This window comes from Rhyacophila brunnea, unplaced genomic scaffold, assembly GCF_057557595.1.
Source record: "Rhyacophila brunnea isolate RB1 unplaced genomic scaffold, BYU_Rbru_1.0 scaffold_149, whole genome shotgun sequence".
Lineage (NCBI taxonomy): Eukaryota > Metazoa > Arthropoda > Insecta > Trichoptera > Rhyacophilidae > Rhyacophila > Rhyacophila brunnea.
The window spans coordinates 223,283-243,447 of NW_028232805.1; the positions used below are offsets into that span (position 1 = coordinate 223,283).

Consider the following 20,165-nt stretch of genomic DNA (forward strand, 5'->3'; position numbering starts at 1 on the left):
TAATTTAAGCTCCTGCTCAATAGTATGGCATTTGTTAATTTCTTTTATTAATTCTTCAATTCTTACATTTCCCAGGGACATCCGAAGGGTTGTGAAATGTAAGTTTTGGTACTAAACTCGAGAAGTTATTTCTCAGGGTTGAACTTGCCAATGCTTACTATATTGAATATGAATACATCAAAATGGTGAATTAGACTTTTAAAACTTTAAAGGATATCAAAGCTATGAAAACATTGAGCAATACAAAAGATAGCAAAAAAAGTATGCTTATACATAATAGATCTTATAATTATATTGTTCAATCTCACACTAAATACAGAATTACACTTGTCTCACATTAGAAGGTTTTTCGAGAATAAGCAGGCAATAAATCAGACAAATATTTTATTGAAAAGCATTATTCTCGTGTAAAAGTAAAAAGATTGCATAGTATGGCCTTATAAGCGAAAGAAACTTGAAAGATTCTGTAGTACTAATTTTTATCTTTTCTTCTATACAATCCCAGATCTCTTCTCTTATTAACTAAATTCTGTCTTCTTTGTTTTTTTCTTTCCAAACTTAGCATGCATCTTCTAAAGGGTAGTTTTGGTTTATGAACATCTGCTTTAAGAAACTGAAGTTGTTTTCTTTTGAAATTAATTTTCTCGTTTGGGGATTTCTGATCCTCAACAAACTTTTCCACTTCCTTCAGTGTTCTTTCTAAAATTTTATTTGCATGCTTCTTCATAAATAGGGATACAAAGAAATCTTTTAAATTTCCACTTTCAAATTTCGTAAAGATCTTATTAATCGAGTTGATGTCACGATTTCAGTCATATTGAGGACAAATATTAACTTTATCTTATGCAACTACTTGGTTAAGGATTATTCTAACCATTGAAGTACCGGAATTTTTATATTTTTTACCGTTAGCTTGATAGCTAATGAAGATAAAAACATTTTATAATATTGAGCTCGATATTTCTTCCGAAGAAGAATCTTTAGAACGAAGAATTTCTGAAAAATATTCTATTTATGAGTTTAAGCTAGTTTTGATTAATGGCAAATATTATCTGGTTACTCAAAACTATTTGAAATCTAGATACAAAACTCCCAAAACCAAAATACCTAGGGATTTTGTAGAGATGGGTTGCAACCAACAGAACTTCGATATGTGTTTTACGGGAAATTTAGATGAAACCAGAAGAGTCATGTTTCCTTATACTTTCAATTCTGATGCAAAAGACAAAATACGATTTAGTAAGTTGAAATCAAATGATATGTCAATAGACGATTTTATTACTTCATTGGATACTTCAGAAAAAAGAAAAATTATTACAAACCCGGAAGAATACATAAGCTCATATTTCTTAAAAAAGGGCCAATAAAGTTATTTACTTAAGCGATAAATAGCCTTCAATCGATTTCATAGTCTAAGCTAATATATTGATCCTATTTGCAAAAATATTTATCTGCTTGCCGCATAATTTGTGACAATATATATTCGTTATCAACACCACATCCCTCATGGAATTTGAATATTATTTCTGGAACCATATATTCTTTGGGAACTTCATAATCCTTAGAATCATCATAGATACCAAAGTCAACCCCTGCTTCTTCCAAAGGAGCTTGAGCATTAATGCTAGGTTTTTGGATATTGAGCTTACTATTTAGGATAGAATCTTCACTTTTAATTTCGTTAATTCTAGCATTAATTAAACTATCGCTCTTTAATTCCATAAGCTGAAACACGAAATCTTCAAATGCCTCAAGCCAATCATTACATCGCACGACTTCATCATCTCCAATCTCCTTGTCAGAATCATTTATTACCTTTATCTGTTTTTCATAAATCTTGCTAAGTTGCTTACGAATCTTTAGTTCTCTTTCCACTTCTACATCCTCAAAAGTGCTTGTAATAAAGTTTATCCGTCTTAATTGGGTTTTACACTCTGGACAAGGTGCATATCCATGTGCAAAAATTTTATAAAGGCATTGCTCACATAACTTATGAAAGCACGGACTTATAAATATCTTTATATTTGGATTTAAAAACGAATCACTTTTACAAACAGGACATTTTAACTCGGAAGAGGCCATTGAAGGCTAAAAAATAAAAAAATTATCAAATACAATTTACAAACAGCAACCGCAAGTAAGTATTTACTTAAAGCTCTCTTTCTGACAGAAGTGCATCGATTTCTCCTGTTCTTCTAATTTCTCCACAAACATTAACAATCTCTATTTCACCTGTTGCACACCCCTTATTGTCTAATATTGCCAACAATATTTGGACACTAGCCCTATCCCTTGGCTCAATTGGTCTCATTGTAAAGTCACATTTTCTGATACTCATTTGGGGAGTAAAAATTTTAGAAAAAATATTTTAGCAAAATTAAAGGTAATTATACTGAAATTTAAAAACTATTTGCAATGGTGGTATGCATAGAAATTGGCGAGAAAACACATGAAATTATATTTTACCAATATGTCAATTTATGAGCCATTTGATTTGTTCGTGGCTTACTTTCCAAAACACCAATACTAAGTACTTAATAAAATAAATACATACCAAAGCATCTGAATTTTAAGATGAATGTATATCAAGCTATTCAATACGACAATTCTTTTTAAATCTCCCGGGTTAGTTTTTACAATAACCTATTCATTACTAATTTTACTTGCAATTTCTAAAATGTTAATAAATCGCTCGTCTAAAGATGCCCCACCTATAAGAAGACCATTGATATTTTTAATTCGTAAAATTTTCTCTGCATTTTCGTCGGTTACAGCTCCTCCATAGATTATTCGACCTCTAATGTTGTATTGTAACATCCACTCTTCAATGTTTTGAGCAACCATTTCTATTTGTTCCAAGGTAGCTGATTCTTTTCCTATTGCCCAAAGTGGCTCATATGCAATATCTAGTTCAAGATACATCTCCATTGTATCGAGATATGAATCACTTAAATGAGTATTAAGAACTTCTGATAAAATCTGATAGTCCTCTGATAAACAGACTTTTTCATTAAATCTTTTGTCTGTAACCTGAGTATTAGCATCGTCATGTGAATTACTAGTTTTTAGTGTTTGATCTTTTAGAAGATATTTTTTAGTACTTGGCTGTATTTTACAAGTTATGCTATTTTCTAAATTTGATCTAATATCAGTGATTTCTGATTCATTAACTGAGTCAATATTTTTGTTAATTTGATGTAGTAAAGTTCGTTCAACTCCCATTGGTATTGAGCTAATCAATTGATCCTTCAAAAAATGTAAAAAATTGTCGCTTTGTCTTTGCTGAATGTTCTCACCAATGCACAAAATAGGTCTTATTCCACTTGACAGTGCATATTTTACCTTCTTTTGTATCATTTCATTTGATTCACCCAAAACTGTTCTACGCTCACTATGCCCTATTATAGCATATGCTACCTTGTCTTTCACCATGTCAGCCAATATTTCACCAGTAACTGTTTCGTCACATGCGCTAATATCTTGTATTCCAAGTGAGAATTCAAGAAGCTTTTCAGCATCTCCTATCCAAATATTTGGAACTGCTACAAAAACATCAATTTTAGCTAAGGTTTTAGCATTTTTTACAACCCTATCATAGTTTTTACTTAATATCAAATGGTGAAATGTAGTAAAATCTTTACAGTTTTTCCAATTGCCCCCTATCAGGAGTTTCTTCATTTGAGGAGTTAAATAATTTGTTTATGTCATATTTCTAAAAATTTTTGATCAATAAAAATGAAGAACTTTTAGCCAATAATATCATCAGTATGGGGTCTTTGGTGTATTTATTATTAAAAATACACTGTATGGATTTCGTTCAAACTATATAGCAATGAGTCGATTATATATACTTGATAAATTTTAAGATATTCATTTTAATGCAATCAGAAAAGACTATAACAATATTAGTTTGTCAAACAGTGGGCAGTTCAAACCTTCACAATAAAAGCCAGATACCTGAAAGATTGTACATTATGGTCTAATATGGAACCATCAATAATGATAAGTCAAAAACACTACCGATTAGGTCAGGTATATAAATAATATAGCAAAGCAACCACACTTTTTCAATATTCCTTGCGAATAACAACTGACAAATGGGTTACTCTGTTTCATTATCTTTGTAATTTTATTTAATTAATCTTTCTGAAGATTGAACCAGCTTTAATAGCCAGGCTAATAAATAAAGCTCCCAACAGAAGGTATTTTAATGATACGCATTTTCAGTAATTTATTATGAGAGAGTTCAATTTTTTGGTCTAAGATGGTCGTTATTTTCTGGTCAAAAGATTTCCCTTAATTTTTCTTTCTAATTTTTTTGCCCATGGAAAATATACTTGACCCAACCTCTGAGTTCAATGTTATTTTGTTCGATCAAGTGGTACAAACTGCACTTTCCAGCAATTCAGAAATAAAAAAAGAAGCAGAGGCCGTTTTGATTCGTTTTAAAGAATTACCTAATAGTTGGACAAAAGTTGATTCAATTCTTAAAAGTTCATCGTCACAGCAAGCAAAATTTATCGCCCTGCAAATTTTAGAGGAAAATGTTAAATGTAAATGGTCTATTTTTGATGAGGAAATGAAGAATGGGCTTCGCCAATATGTTTTCACGTATGTCATTACTAATCAAGGTTCATCAATTATACTAAGAAAGTTCAATTCTATTTTGGTCGACATTGTCAAAAAAGACTGGCCTAGAAAGTGGCCTACATTTATTACAGATCTTATTTCAGTGAGTCAATCTACATCGATGGCTGTTTCAAGCAACTCTCTTGAAATATTGAAAATGGTTAATGAGCAGGCCTTTTTGCAGTCTGAGGACATTACAACAGCCAAAAAGAGGCTTTTAAGAACTACTTTAAAGGATGAATATCACAATATTTTCTCGTTCATTCAGCTTATCCTGGAATATTCAGAAACTCAGGAATTGGATGAGATTTTGTTGAAGAATTGCTTGAGTTGTTTCTGTTCATTCTGTCGATCCATGCCACCTCAGTTTATTTTTTCAACCAGAATTATTGAAATTATTTTGAAGCATCTCAACTCTCCACACTCTATTGGGGTTCTTGAATGTTTGTTAGAGGTTGTTGATTTGTTTGCAGCAGATAGTTCCACAGATTCCAAAGGCTCGAATATTATTATACCTAGTGAAATTGATCAATCAATAGTTTTGGAAAAAATCACAAAAATAAACGATGACTGTTCAGCATTTTTCAAAATTTATTTGGGGAAATTTGATAATGAATCAGAGCTTGCTAATGGATTTTCAAAATTTGATGATGCAGAAAAACTTTTTGTTAAAGCTTTGAGCCGAGTATTCTGTTCACTGTACCAAAATTATTTTACCATGCTTCCATCAGAAAAGACAAAGAATGGGTTGATGATTTTGAAAACCATTACTAAAATCAGAGATTTGTCAGTGTTTTCTATCGTATTTGATACATGGGCATTTTTGATCAGGCAATTTTATTTGGAGTATCCTTTAAGAACTCCCACAAAACTACCACAAAGAAGAAAAGAATATGCATTTATTCTTGAATCGATGATTCCAATTTTTATTTCTGCCATGCCAAGACCAGAAGAGGTGTTTATCGTTGTGAATGATTTGGGTGAAGTTATCAAAGACAAGAATATTGCAACTTCTGAGATAGAATTTTACAGAAAGATGAAGGACACATTCTATTACTTATCTTTCTGTGTGGAGACACAGCTACTGAATCATTTAGAAAAAAGTATTTCTCAATTCTGTAGTTTGAGTGCTACAGAGTCTCCAAACAGTTTCATTTCGAACCATTCATATGATCATTTAAATCGGTTGTGTTGGACAGTTGGTTCAATTGCCAATGCACTTGAAGAAGAGACAGAAAAGGATTTTTTTGTTTTTATCATTAAGTCACTCTTAACTATTTGTGAAATAAGGCATCAACGAGACGAAAAGGCTATTGTCGCATCAAATATTATATTTATTATTGGTCAATATAACAGATTCCTCCGTTTCAATGCCGAGTTTCTGTATGTGGTAATTAAAAAGTTATTTGAATTTATGGAGGAGGATTATGAGGGGATCAAGGAAATGGTTTGTGATAATTTCCAGAAAATTGCGGAAAGTTGTCCATCACAATTCTATTTTAAGAAAAATGGAATGTATTTTATTGATTCCATAATGTACGATTTGCCGGGTATTAAAAAACATCTGGATTTTTACCTGCAGAGAATTGTTATAGAAGCTTTATTCATTGTAATAGCTGTGCGCCCCGATTCCAATACTCAGGTAGTTACAGTCTTGGATTGTTTGACAGATAACCAATTGGTTAATTTTGATTCTAAATATCTGAATGACTATTCTAGTGTGAAAGCAGTATGCCATTTATTCGAAGTGTATTCATTGGGATTTAGAATACTTCCTACAATTTTCCATAATTTCCCTATTCATATGTCTTTGATAGAATATTATAGAGGTATTGCCCCCATTAATAATCAGAGTTCAACAATAGTTAAGGGTGTTCTTCTCAAATTGTTCATAAATATTGCAGAGGGATCCACTGATGAAAATTTCTTGAAAAATATTTCAGAAACTGTTTTAGTGGATTTTCAAAATAGTTCTCATGCTTCCATCATCACTCTTTCAAAAACAATAATGGACAAGCAATCAAAGATCTGTGCACTTGTCACAAATAATAGCACATCAATAATATTATTTTTAGTCAAAATCATTATTGTTCCTTCGGTTAAATTTGTAAATGATGGTGATAACAATCAAGAGGTTACCATAGAATTCTTAAAGTTTATGAATCTGCTGGTTTCGGATTATTATTCAATTTTCCTGCCACTTTTGATGAATTCAGAAAGCTATGATAATATCATGAACTCTGTTTTGGCTAGTCTAGGGTGTATAAAAGACATAAGCGATCATGGACTAACCTTGCTTAATTCCCTGTTCACATTATCCTTCAAAAACGGAACACAACCTTTCTTTAATAGATTTTTCTTGCCAACTCTTGAAAATATTCTAGGGTTGATATTTGACAAGGATACTAAACAAAACCATGAACTTCAAGTCGATTTATTTTTTAATTTGATTGATTATTCTCGCAAAATTGGGCCTATTTCACAAAGATCGAATATTGAAACAATCGATGAGTTTATCAAAAGTCTATTTAAAAGTAATTTCAAAAATCTTACTGAAAATTCGCTCGTTCTATTTTCCAAAGGTATTTTTGAAATAAGAAACAAAGAAGAGTTTACAAATCATCTAAATGACTTTACAGTCAAAATTTATGAGTTTGGCTGTGATGAAGATATTCGAGAGGACATGGAGATTCTTCACGAGAGAATTGCAAAACTCCAATAAACTATTAAAATGAAAATGTTGGTTGGGCTGCTATTTTTAAAACTTAAACTAGATATTAATTACTTTTGCCCATTTAGACAAGTTAGAGTATTACTGGTGCTTATTTATTCTCTTTGACAGCAAAAGAGCGACTTTAGTCTAGAAAAAAACCCTCTCTTAATTTTCACTTCATCCTTAATCCAATATGTGACTTGTATCTGCTCGTCGGGAATTAGTGTTCTTTCTTTTTTAGCCATGTCGACAATAGTACTATTGAGATAGGTGTAATTACCATGCTCCTTTATTGCAATTTCTGCAGATAATTCTTTTTCTTTGTGTAGCTTCTGATTGACCATAAAGGATATATTTAAGGCATCTTGCTCTGTTAAATCCATAACTCTGTAAGGTGTAATGCTATCCTTAAAGGTAAATGTTGATTTTGTCAAATCAGAAGAAAAATCTCTGACCGAATAATCTGACGAATCACTCTCAGAATCACAATTTATATTATTTCCAATAGTATATTTTCTTTGACTTCTCATTTTTCTAACATGTACAGGGCTTATTTTTTCGACCACTTTAAATTTGTCAACAAATTGCAAATCAGCTTCCTTGATTTTCTGATTATATGGATCATCGTCACTGATAAATAATTTTTTCTGATGCTTATCAACCTGGCATTCGTTGTTTCCAACAAACTTGAGAGTTTCTTTTGACAGTGATTGCTCATAGCCGGCAATATCACCATGGGCTAATTCATTCCCCCTAAATTCATTCAAAATTTTGTCAAATCCTAAGACATCAATAATGTTTTTATTGTCTTCATTTAATAAAGCCTTCTCCTCAATGGTTAACTTTGGCCCCAACGTTTTGGAGAACGTAGAATCCACTGGCACAGTTGAGTTTGGTTCGCTGAATGGTTTAAATTCCAAAATTTCGAATTGATTGGTGTTTTCATTCATTTTTTCAATTTTTGACGCCAATTCTCTCACACTAACCTTAGGAGTAATTGAAATATTAGTCTTGTCTAATGGAACTATCTCTTTATTATAATCTGAATTTTGAATGAATGCCTTTAACTCCTCTAAGTCATCCTCCTTTTCCTCATTTATCCGAGTCTCCACTGAATTCTTTCCAATAGGATTATTACTCTTAAAAGATGAATATACTGGATAGACAGAACCCTCTTTTTGATCAAATTTCTTCTTTAACTCATCTATTTTACTGCCTTGGCAAACCCTATTTGCTTTTTGGAATTCTAAAGCATTATTAGATCTCTCTTTTTCATTTATTTCAACAAGCTTTTGATAATCAATTTTCTGATTCACAGTAACAGGTGAGATTTCATGACCTTTAATTTGAAAGGTCTGACTGGTAATTTCCTGGGTTCTTTGAGGAGGTCCACAGCCTATTCCAATAGATACTAGATTTTGCATTACGTTTTCAAATGTTTCTTCTTCTATTAGTTCAAGTTGACTAATTTTTGAATTTTGTAATTTATTTCTAATTTGTTGGTTTCTCTCGGCATAAAATTTCAATTTGCTATCAATTTCAACAGAATCATAAATTGAAGATTGCTCATTTTTTAAGAGCGATGCATCATCAATTGCAACCTCATCCAGATTCTCTTCAGATATATTCGTTTCTACATCAATAGGAATGGATGATGAATCAAATTCATTAACCACTGTAGAATCTTCAACATATACGCAATTATTACCCTCCACTAGATGCTTGTTTATAGGAGATGAACTAATCTCAATATCTTCTAAAATATTTTGGGATACCTTGCATGTATCGGCTTTTTCTACTTTATCAATATGAGAAGTCTCATAACTGTTTTGTTCTTCAGTTACACTGTCTTGGAAAACGCTCACCTCTGCATTATTCAAGTCGGATTCCGATTTCTTTACCTTCGAGCCTCTTCGTCTTTGTCGCATTGTTTCTTTTCGATTTTTCTTTTTTATTTTGGTAATTATGAAACCGTTTTATTGTATTTATTTTTTCAAATAAATACTATTTCTGTAAAAACCAAAAAGATTATTATGAAGACAGAACTTCTTAGATTTAAAATGAGGTTATTTTGTTGATTTGGACAACATCCTTTGATTTCAGTAAAATAATTTTTGATAAGCATATTATCAAGAACTCCGAGGACACGTAGCGCAATGGTAGCGCGTCGGCCTACGGAGCCGAAGGCTGTGGGTTCGAATCCCGTCGTGTTCGTTTTTGATTGATAATAAAATATCCAGATGTTGATAAATTTCTTAACTCTATGTATTAAAAAAATATACAATGACAACAACTTCTTTGGTGGAATGGATTGATTTATTCTATTTCTTTAGTTTTAGTGTTCCAATCAATGCACTACGCTGACTTATCTTTTTCTGTGTCAGTTTTACCAAAAACAACAGCTCCGGATTCTTACCATTAGAAATATTATCCAATGATGCTGTTATCTTTAAAATCGTTGCCAATTTCGGAAGTAGATCTATGGAAACTGATGATATGTTAATCTCCTCCAAAAGCACCTCATAAGCCTCAGAAAGAGAATCAAATGCAGCTGGATTGCAATTTCCTAAAAGCTCTCCTAGTTTTATTGTAAGTGTTACGAGAGAATCTTGGGGTACTTCCAATAACATTTCTCGGTTCAGAGTAAAAAACTCAACTGTTAGCTTGAAATCCTCCTTGCTCATCTGGAGCATCTTTTGAACTAATTCTTCAACAGAAATCTCTCCATCTTTCAGATTTTTTAATAGCCTTGGTTCAACTGGAGTGGTGAGAACACCTCTCATGTCTTTAACTTCTGCAATAACCTGAACCTTCATTTCAGTGAGAACTGCCTCTATTTTAGGAGCCAAGACATCTACAATAAGGCTCTTATAAGCTTCTGACCCACTAAATGCCCGATTGATACTCTTTTCAACGTAATGTTCTAAGCTAATCTTAAGATCAGAAAGTGCTTTTGACTGCTGTTGCATTAGACGATCAAATAATTTCTCAAACTGTTGGCCAATATCAGAGGCATCTAGCCCTTTCCCAGGAAGTATCTTTTCTGAAATCCCATTTTTTGCAAAATATTTTTGAAATCTATCGGATTGCGAGGTATTTTCAAGCTCTCCCTTCACAGCAGAATCTAAAGCTCTGCTTTTATTGACATCCTTTTTCAGAGATTTATTGACTTTTCCTGAACTTGCAGATGAATCTATCAAATCAGGCATGGAGTTAGTAACATGATTCTTTATGGAGGTTGGTTTAGATAGCAAACTCTTCTTTTCATCACATATTTCCATGGATGCAATATGATCTATCAAAGAATCCACCGATGCATTATAATTAATGCAAGAAGAAGCTTCTTCATCCATATAGACGGGTGTATCTTTCTCCGTAATGGAATATGCATACAACTCACCAATGATAGAGTTTATTTGTTTAATTCTTTGAGCTTTTGCTTTAGACTTTTTTGTTTGTGACTCATTGTCTATTGATGTATCCTGATTGATAGCATCAATGAAATTCCCCAAGAGTATGTTGACTTCATTCTGATCAAAAAGACCGAGTTTAAGATCTTCACGAAATCTTTTAAACCCAAATGAGCCCTTTGTGTCCAAATATTTGGAGAGTATTAACTTGGCAGTTTTCAGAGATTCCTCATTTCTAAGTGGAGAAGTATTACCAAAATAATCGATAAATTCCTCATCACCAACTTTAATCCCCTTGAAGTCTTTTGCAACTTCACTCAGTTTGGAATCAACTTCATCAGTGTTATGTTTTACGTTATCATTTTGAATTTCAGATATATTATCGTTCATCACTTTGTTCCCTGCATTAGAATGCACTACAGAACAGATTTCTGATTCGATAATATTATCTTGTGAGTTTTCGCAAATTGGAATTGCCGAAATTACTTCAGTATTTTGGTGACTACTGTTTTTATTAGATTCTTTGCCATCTTTGGCTAATATCTCCTCTATACTAGATATGTTTCCGTCATGGAATGAACCTTCCTTAGCTTGAACATTTTGTTTGTCTAAATTTTTAGAATCCCTTTGGGATGAATCATTCTCCGAACTGTTTATAATGGATTCATTATCAGTTACAAGAGAAGATGTGCTAGTTTGAGAAGTTTTAACTTGCTTATTGCTCGCCTTTTGTGTAAGTCTATTTACTAATTTCGATTTTACTTCGGCAAGGAAAGAGTCGTTCATCATATTAGTTATATTAGGGGTTATATTTTGAGACTCTTTTCGATGGTTTGGTGAAATGTTAAATAAAAAATATTTCTGTAAGAATCCATCCTTCTGAGTATTCTTAAAGATTAATTTCTCAAAATCTTTCAACTTTTTCGAACCAGCAATAAAGTCTGAAAATCCATCAACAATTTGATTCTTAATTTTGTCTGGTAATGCCTCAAACTCCAACCTTTCATCTGTGTTTAATACTTTGGAAAAGAACATCTGTTCCAAGAGATTGGAATCGTAATTCATAAAGCCCCTATCGCTAGCCTGTTGTAGAAAAGTGGCAGACAGCGATTTTGATAACTTGACTGGATCTAAAAGCGAGATTTGTGTAAATACAGAGTTATCAATAACACTGTGCGGCGTTTTGTATGCATAATCTATATCACTATTGTTACTTATATAGTTCATTACTTTAGGCTGTGATCTGTCTGATAAATCTATGACTAAGTCCTCTTCTTTAAAATCTTGCTTATCAGTCAAAATCGTAATATATAGGGTCATATGATATACATAGATGTCATAGTTGTAAATTGTAAAATCAACAGAAAAGTCATCGTAAATACACAAATCTTCCCCACAAATTTTTACTATAGTAAATCTGTCCCTAGATAACACCACAATAATATCTTCATATGCCCTTACTTGACATTTAAAATCTCCATATAGCCCCAGTTTTGCAATCTGAAGATAACCTTTATATAGGAAAAGCTCGTAATTTCTGCACGACGCATTTCCCACAGCATAAAAATTCTTGAATCTGTGGATAAAACTGCCTCTCCAACTACAATTTTCTACATTATTTTTGTCAAGTATTCTATCATTTTTAATGATATAAAATGTTCCGTCGGTTCCTACTAAATTCAAACCATCATCGTTAAAAAATGGTGAAATTTGTTTAGCAATAAACTCTATGCCATTAAATATAATCTCTCCGACAAAATGAAGATTGTCCTTCTTCTGTAAATAGTATATTCTGTTCTTGGTTTTGACCATTTGCAATACATTGTTGCAAATGGTCCTCCTTGTGGCTTTCAATCCAAAGATAGCGTAAACTAACTTGCTATGTTCTGTTAAAACAAAACAGTATTTGTGATTTTCTTCTACAATGAAAAGCTCCATAATTGTTTCTGGAGCTGTATATACTTCTGAGGTTTCAAAATTCAGCACTTTACAATCAAAAGTATAGAAAAAACTAATGATATCTGTGTGAATAAGTGGATTTAATGCTTTCACCGATGATGGCTTTGAAATAGCACGTATCTCTAAATTCAAGTTTCTTTCACCCTCATAGTTATTACAAGGAGATTCTAATTCATATGCGTCACTACTCTCGTCATTATCTACTAAAAATTCATTTATTCTAGCATTCATACTGGGGGAAGTAAAATGTTACTTTTAAAGAAAGGTAGGATTCAGCTATCTTAAAATAGTACATTAAATCTAGTAAATTGGTCTATTCAAATGTATTTACATAGAAAATAATGAACTTGGTTAGATCTGAAGAATATTTGTGTAATACTCAAATACAGATGTATTGAATAAAATCTTTAGGATTCATGAGATAGAAGGATGATTACATTTATAACCAGTTAACTTAAATACTTGTTAATTGGATTCTACGCCTCATGTAGTTTTTCCTCGTTACATATTTGAATGGTGAATTCTTATTTTCTTTTAATTGAAGAAGCAGCAGCAGTTTGTTGAATCGATCATTAAGTTTACATTGTTTATTCACCCATGGAAAAGGAAATCGATGATGTTTTTCTAAGTACCGAAAATATTACATCAGACATCGTAAAAATAGGGAACTTAAAAGAATACTCAGCAAATATGAAAGAAGTTGTTCCATACTTTCAAATGATTAAGTCTGATATCGAATCTATTAAATCTAATTTCTCTATTTATGATATTCAACTCAATGCTCTAGGAATTGAATTAAATGAAATCCAAGAGAAAAACCGTCAGTTAGAATTCAAAATGGAGTGTGAGCGGCAAGTCTATGAAAAACTCAAAAATTTGACAATTGCTTTAAGTATTGATGATGAACATCTATCGATTCTGCATAATGGATCATTTAATAATTTAGATGATTTGGTCAAAATGGAGAAGTCCTTAGATATCTTATCTGGCTTTGAAGTTGAGAAGTTTACTATCCGAGTTGTAAAGGAGACAAGAAAGAAAATTGAAGAAGCACAAAGAATCTTTTTCAAAAGATTCGTCACCTTTTTAAGCAAGGCACTTGTAAAAACTCAAAGCTCTGGAGAATTAAGGGTACATACAAGTCTTTACAAATCAATGAGGCTGTTTAAGTTTATATTTCAACACAGCCAACAATATGATGAATATTATACCGTTATTTTGGGCTCTTATATAAATCACGCAAAAAATTTGTATCAAAATGAGTTCGAATCCAATCTTAAAAGTATTCTTCTCTTGGTAGATGATCCCAAGAAGCTGTATGTGTGCATGGAAGTACTTATAAAAAGCTATTCTTCTTTGGTAGGCTGTGAAATCAATTTTTTGAAAAATATGGAAGTTAGGCTTGATCAAATACACCCAAAATCCTTGGAAGTTTTCAAAAATACTAACACTCTTATTTTTGATTTCATAGATAAACTGTTTAAGAAGAACAAGTTCGTTACATTGGTCTCTATTTCTCCATTTATTGAGGAGGATATAAATGAAATGAACATTGTTTATCAGCATTTTCATGATGAGCTTCAAACAAAATACAAATTGCTTGAGGAAATATTTCTAAAGTCTGAAAAAGAAAATTTAGAACAATCAACGAACATTTCTATTTTGAAACAGGTTTTGATTCAAAATGGAATGGATGAGCTGAAACTGAAACTGCTAAGTTTATATCTTGATAGACTGACAAGGCATATAGATAACTGTGGCTTGAGTAAAATGATTTCTCGATTGCAAATGATCAGCTCGATTGCAACGAATCAAATGGATGAGCTAGAGATTAAAAAGATTTCTGCTATAACCGATATTAAAAAATTGGTTGTTCCGAAACTGATCGAATTCATATTTACTTCAGAAAAAGAAATAGATCAAACAAAAGAGGTCATTCAAATGATTGACTTGGACAGAAGTGAAGTTTCAAATGAGATATTATTTTTTGTTAAGGAGATAATTTTAGAAAACGCAGATAAGAAATCACAAGACAAACTTCTTAAAATCTTTGAGAATATAGTTATAGAATAGTATTGTTTATTACAAAGATTTTGACGCACTATTTTAGTGTAGATATACAGTTAATTAAGTTTTATCAGTTTATTAATCTGTGATGATAAGAATTTATCAATAAAGAATATCCCAAAAATATTTTCTTTCTTGAAATCAAATAGTTCTTGGTTTTTTGCAAGTAAAGGTTAAGGACTTCAATATTTTTTGTTGAGTAATCGTAAGTATAAAACTATCTATATATTGTTTTCGAAGAGAGAAATTGTGATTTTGAGCAAAATCTAAATAAACACTAGTACCTACAATTGTATTAAATTGAATTCTATCGATATTAATATGCGGTAGCATCTAAAATTATATTCACAAGCATCCCTGATCTACTTTAAAGCCCTTCTTTCTAATCCGAACTATATGCTTTCCCTTAGATATTGCCAAATCCTCCATGTTAACAATATCGTTCCATAACTTTTCAACCGTTTTAGTAACTGTAGACATCTTCATAATGTTGCTGCATTTCTTCTTTTTAATGTCAATATCCTGTATCCCATATCTCTGGCCAAACAATATGACCTTCGAAAGCTTGTTCCAATTATTTCCATTAAACTCTAAAAATTTTTTATCGATTATTGATATTTTTCCAAAGCATTCAATTAAAAAAGTTATAAAATCTTTAAACATAGCCTGAACAAACTCTACAGTAATGGCTTCAAATAAGCACATACATATTTCGAGGACTTCCAAAGTGAAGTGATTAATCGATACTTCCCTTTCACATGACTCGTTTAACATAAAACACTTATCCTCTATTCGCACACTTGGATCGTTTTGAGGGTATTCGACAGGAGAAACCTCAAAATATTCTTGTAAGTCACCTTCAAGCTTATATCTATTGGAATTTTTTTGTAGAACCCACCATATCTTTGTAATCGTTGTCAGTTGAGTAAACCCTTGGCTTATTCCATCAAAAGAATCTTTATATCGAATAAAAAAGTCTTTAAACTCGTTCATAAACCTGAATGTAGTTATTTCCACCAAATATTTCATTTTTGCATACTTGGGAGATTTGAGATTCAGGGAAAGAATTTCTTTAACTATCAGCTCTGTGATCTCAATTATTCCAATCTTATGAAATAAAATCTCTAATAATCCGAAATAAAATTCAGATTTCAACGAGTTTTTGTAGAACGAAAACACTAACTGGTAAAGCTGCAATTCACTAACACACGAATACAGAATAGTTCCATGGGTAAAAACCTTTTTCAGGAAACTAAATAGATATTTTGGCCTAATCTTGACCAAACTACTTATTAATCGCCTATGAAAAATACTTCTATCATCCTTGAAATTCAAATATATGTGATTTAGAAAAATAGATTCTTCATATAGATCGCTATTACCATTCAGCTGATAAATATAGTTGTTAATAAAATAGTCTTTTGTAAAATTGATTGTAAATTTCATCTCTGGCTTAAAGAGATATGAATTTGATGAAATTTTTTTTTTGAGTTTGATGAGTTGTGGGCCGTGTGTCTGTTTATTACAGAATGTAAGACAATAATAGTATGCAAAAATCAGTATATTTAAACAGGTAATTTTAAGGCCTTTTTCATAATCAAGAGGGTCATTAATCAACTTGTTGATAAATTGATCGATGATGTTGTCAGTGATTCCACTTACAAAAATGTCATGAAATACATGCACTTCAAAAATTTTTATAGACTTTGTTGTTTTACCTAAATCAATAGAATTAACAAACTTTATGTAAATTTCTATTTTTCTAGGTGATAATTTTGAGTGGGGTTTGGATATTGGAAAATTGACTGGTTTAGAGAATTTGTATAAATTCATACTTGACAGAATATATTTGATGTTTCCGGAAATATAGTAATCATTTTCAGAGATGGGAACTTGTTGATCAATTTCAGTATTGGAAATCGATTCAGAACGTGAAAATCTGGATTGTTCTGATACTACCTTCGATATTGTACTTGGTATGCCATCATCTTCTTTATTTATAGTCAATTTATCTCCTTCTTCTGATTCTTCAAATGCATTTACTGGTGCTTCGCTCAACTTCTTTATATCTTTCAGTCTCTCCATGTTGCAGATAAAACACTCAGTATAAATCTTCACATACTTTTTTACAAACTTATCATCGTAAAGACTTTGATTGTTTATTACCTCATTTATAATTTTATGCATAAATTGGGCTGCTCTTATAATTTTCAAAATTAATGTGAAAATACTTTTAAGTTAAAACAGCCTCGACTAAAATACTCAATTCTCTTTTATAAATTAGACTGGATGTTTATTACTGCAAATGACTTGGAATATGAAAAATTTGTGGTTTCTTTATCATATATATTTCTATATAACTTTCTTGGTAAAATCCAAACAGCCAATAATATTTTCATAAGTGTATAAAACTAAGAACCACAAATCTTTTATACTTAAGATTAGAACAAATATAATTATGAACTGCCTGTTGTTGTAAAAAATTTTCATATTCTACATTACATGTTAATTTGTATTGGAAGACATTACATATATTTACACAATTAGCCGCTAAGATATCAAAAACTGTATGATCTTATAATTTTTTTGTTTAATATCTTATGACTTAATATAAAAGATCCATTAAAATCCTGAATATTGAGTAAAGAATATGCTGTGATCCAGAAACAAATAAGCAAGATAGAAAATTACTTCGATGATTTGTAAATCCTTCAGAATGGTTAATACTACTGGAAATAAAGTATGATGAATAAATATGTGACAGTAAAAAGGCATGAGAAACTGGGACTCTAGCTACCTTTAATACAACTATCGAAGATGGTAGTGCTATCAGGCAAGCAGAATAAGCATTGTATAGTGGTATTATTTTTTCGATTTTGAAAAAAAGTTTCTGAATGTTGACCAAGATGCAGATAAATACAATATGAACTAGAAAAAACAGCGTAGTTATGGCTTTTATTATCTCTAATGATCGATATTTGTATGTTTTTCCACAATTGAATGTTTCGAGAGTAAATGTAAGAATTATACTATTTAGGAACGAAAATGTTATACCAATAATGCTCGAGCTGGAGATATTTTGAAACTTGACAGGCTGAAAGAATAAAATCGCTTTAAGGATTGCCAAAAAGCTATTTGGTATGGAAGGTGTCTCTTGTAATATAGGATCTGTGTTTCTATTTTTAGTTCTAGATTTTGCAGGCATCTTTTTTACCATTGGGATAAGATTTATGAATGTTAATTAAAAATCTTGATTAAAATATAAATTATATAATTACATTGATGTACTCATAATATTAAGTTAATTTAATTTAATTTGTCCAAAGTTTTTTAGGTTTAAAATTTTACATAGAAACCATCGATACATTTACTCAACATATTTTGAAAGTCTTTTATTATAGAATAAATATCATTACAATATTCCCCCAGTTCGCTACACAATTTTGAATATCTGCTTTATTTGAGGTAATAATCGCTTAATTTCCAAAAAATCTTCTTTCTTCAGTAAATTTCTAAATTTCACAAGTTGACTCATAGAAGAATTAGGTAAGTAGTTTCTGAAGAGGAAGAATTCCTTTATAACCACATTCATTATTGAGAGGATATCATACTTAGACAGAATCAAAACATAATTATCACCCAACTCCTTAAATAGAATTTCAACAACCATTGGCTGTAGTTTTTTTCTGAATTCTTCCACCATTTTACAAATAGAGGATGTTGCTTCAAGATCTAATTGTGAATGTGTTGTGAATTTTGATGCTCTACCATTATCGATCTTAGGGATATCATCCATAACCTCTGCTCTAAGGCCATTGCTATTCTCAAGAGCATCTCCAACTCCTTGAATTAGATTCATTAAAGTAGTATATGTGTTAATTTGATTTTTACCATCGACTGATAATGCCTTCAAATTATGAGATTTACACTTCAAGAGAAATACTTTATCGTTCGATAAAATAACTGGATTTTCAATTTCAAAAGCATAATTAATAATTTTATCATCGTTATTTTCTGGTTTTATTTTGTCCTTCTTCTCTATTTCAATTTCAATCTTTCTTTCATCGATATGCCCTTCAATTTCCACTCTAAAGTCGTCTTTCACGGACAAAATATATGTTACAGCATCTCGTGCTCTACCGGATGACTTTTTTAGGCCATCAAGTTCTGAAAGAACAGTTCTGGGAATGCTTAAAACTAAATGGAATGGATTTCGAGAGGACATTAAATTGTTTACAAATTCCAAATCATCAATTAGCACATTTGTATCTGGAACAATAGATACTTTCATTTGGGGATAAAGTTAGTTGAATTTACAAAATGCAATTCTAACCTAAGCCCTGGTATAGTTCTATTAAACAACCATCTACCTAAAACATAATTCTAAGGCATAAGAGCAAGTATGTCAGATTATTTAGAAACGTTTAAAACTAAATATGATTAGTTGACAATTTAATAAATATTACATGCAATATCCATAATGAAAAAGAAGTATGTAATGCTTTTCAAGATAAGATATATGAAAGACTATCATATTTCAAACCTACCACTTGTTAATTTGAGATCAGTCACGTCAAATGTATACCAATAAATATTTTACACTAATTAAATAATATTATCACTTCAAATTTCCTTTCAATTGATTTATTCAATATCATCCACTGTCAGATTACAATACCTTGAGACATATGATTCAACTGCTTCTGATGAAAGTCTAACAAACTTGCCCTCAGAGTCTTCAGAAATTAAACCTATTTCTAAGTTGAATTTTTTGTCGTTCATTGGGTCGTAACATTTGTAGAAGGTTTTTACAACGGAATCTACCATTTGATCTGTAGACATATTTTCCAAATCCAGTTTCTCAATTTCAGTTTGAGCTCTTCGGTGCATAGATCCCATCACAAACCCACGAAACTTTATAATCTTTCCAGTGTTATCGGCATGAAATACAGAATATGGTCCATTTGATCCACCATTGGCCTCTCTTTTAATGATCAGGAAGTTGGCCCCAATAACTCTCAATCCCAAATTTTTGGTAAATATATATAAATATTCATTTAACCTTTCTCTTAAATACTCCCCACTGAGTTCTTCTTTAAATGTTTCAAAATATTGTTTGGAAATTCCCTTAACCAAGTCAACTATCACCGCAATATCTGTTGCCATTCCAGTTGCTGACATATAACAGTTTTCGGATATTTTATAAATTTTTTCATCTTCTTCAGGAATATCTAATTTTGAACATATCGGCTTCAACACTGCCATTACAACACCTTTCGAGTTTTTGAGTGCGATGACGGTATTACCCTTGTCAACACACTTTTTTGCATATTCAATTTGTACAACCTTCCCATTTTGGTTATAAACATTTCCTATATCGATTTGGA

At 31.3% G+C, this 20,165-nt stretch overlaps 1 non-coding gene across 1 annotated transcript; it reads left to right on the forward strand.

Annotated features, from left to right (window-relative positions):
• Positions 1-9,484: 9,484 nt before the first annotated feature.
• TRNAR-ACG (transfer RNA arginine (anticodon ACG)) lies at positions 9,485-9,556 on the forward strand. The gene has a single exon. It is a non-coding gene; the product is annotated as a tRNA-Arg (tRNA).
• Positions 9,557-20,165: the final 10,609 nt, after the last annotated feature.